Source organism: Colobus angolensis, unplaced genomic scaffold (genome assembly GCF_000951035.1).
Source record: "Colobus angolensis palliatus isolate OR3802 unplaced genomic scaffold, Cang.pa_1.0 Scaffold49, whole genome shotgun sequence".
NCBI lineage: Eukaryota > Metazoa > Chordata > Mammalia > Primates > Cercopithecidae > Colobus > Colobus angolensis.
This window is the reverse complement of record NW_012118376.1, coordinates 8,833,700-8,834,673: the sequence shown is the minus strand read 5'-3', so window position 1 is coordinate 8,834,673 and position 974 is coordinate 8,833,700. Positions and strand designations below refer to the sequence as shown.

The 974-nt window shown below is 59.7% G+C and overlaps 1 protein-coding gene across 2 annotated transcripts in view; it reads left to right on the top strand.

The window, feature by feature from the left end:
• The first annotated feature begins 421 nt into the window (after positions 1 to 421).
• Positions 422 to 974, top strand: part of OCLN (occludin) — a 61,195-nt gene continuing 60,642 nt past the window's right edge. For both annotated transcript variants that reach the window (XM_011959320.1, XM_011959319.1), the window contains exon 1: positions 422 to 788. The gene's annotated coding sequence lies outside the window, so the exon portion shown is untranslated. The remainder of the gene's footprint in view (positions 789 to 974) is intronic.

Below are 974 nucleotides of genomic sequence, written 5' to 3'. Positions count from 1 at the left end.
TTTTCTTAGGCCAAAGAGCCATAATAGTTTAAATCTCCCCGTCCCCAAGAGCGGACCAGTTGCATTTCGGACAGGGTGGGCCGGGGAGGACCTGAGGTGGTGATGTGTAAACTGTATTATGCACTTTAGCTTGCTGGACGGCAACTAACAGCTACAGTAGTTCACCCTCATTTTATCCCCACTAAGTAATTGTCTTATTCTGAATCTAGAGATTCAGAAATAGCGCCAATATTTACACACGAGTTTTGAAATTTTCCCAGGAGTCTTTCGTGAGAGCAACAAATCTAGATGCCTTTTTCCAGCAACAGTTCAATCAAATTTTGGAAGCAGAAAAGTGTCCCGTGAGGACGTGCCTTTCCTATCAAAGTACTTAGTGCCTAGACCCTTTCCGGAGGAAACAGTCCCCTCCGGACCTCGTTCGGCCTCTCTCCGTCAGACACCCAAGATTCCATGTGAAGCAGGCGGAGCACCAAACGCACCCCTAGGTGGTCCGGGACCCCCATCCGTGCTGACCCCTGGGAGCCCGCGCTTCTCCTCTGCGCTCCGCCCCTCGGGCCGGAACATCGCGCGGTTCCTTTAACAGCGCGCTGGCAGGGTGTGGGAAGCAGGGCTGCGTCCTCCCGCCCCCTCCCATCTGAGTTTCAGGTGAATGGGTCACCGAGGGAGGAGGCCGACACACCACACCTACAGTCCCGCGCCCACCTCTCCCTCCCTGCTTCCTCCGGCGGAGGCGGCAAGAACCGAGAGCTAGGGCCAGAGCGCCGAGGAGCCCGTCCGGGACGCAGCAGGTGGGTCTCTCGGCGCTGGCCCGCAGGCTTCCCGCACCCCCCCCTCCACGTTGGTGCGCATGCCCGGGGGCAGGGCCGGTTGTAGGGAGGAGGGGGAGGAGGGGGAGGAGGGGAAGGAGAGAGAGGAGGGGGAGGAGACGTCCCCAGCCCAGTCCCTGGCTGCGCTCTGGCGGTCGGCGCGGCGTC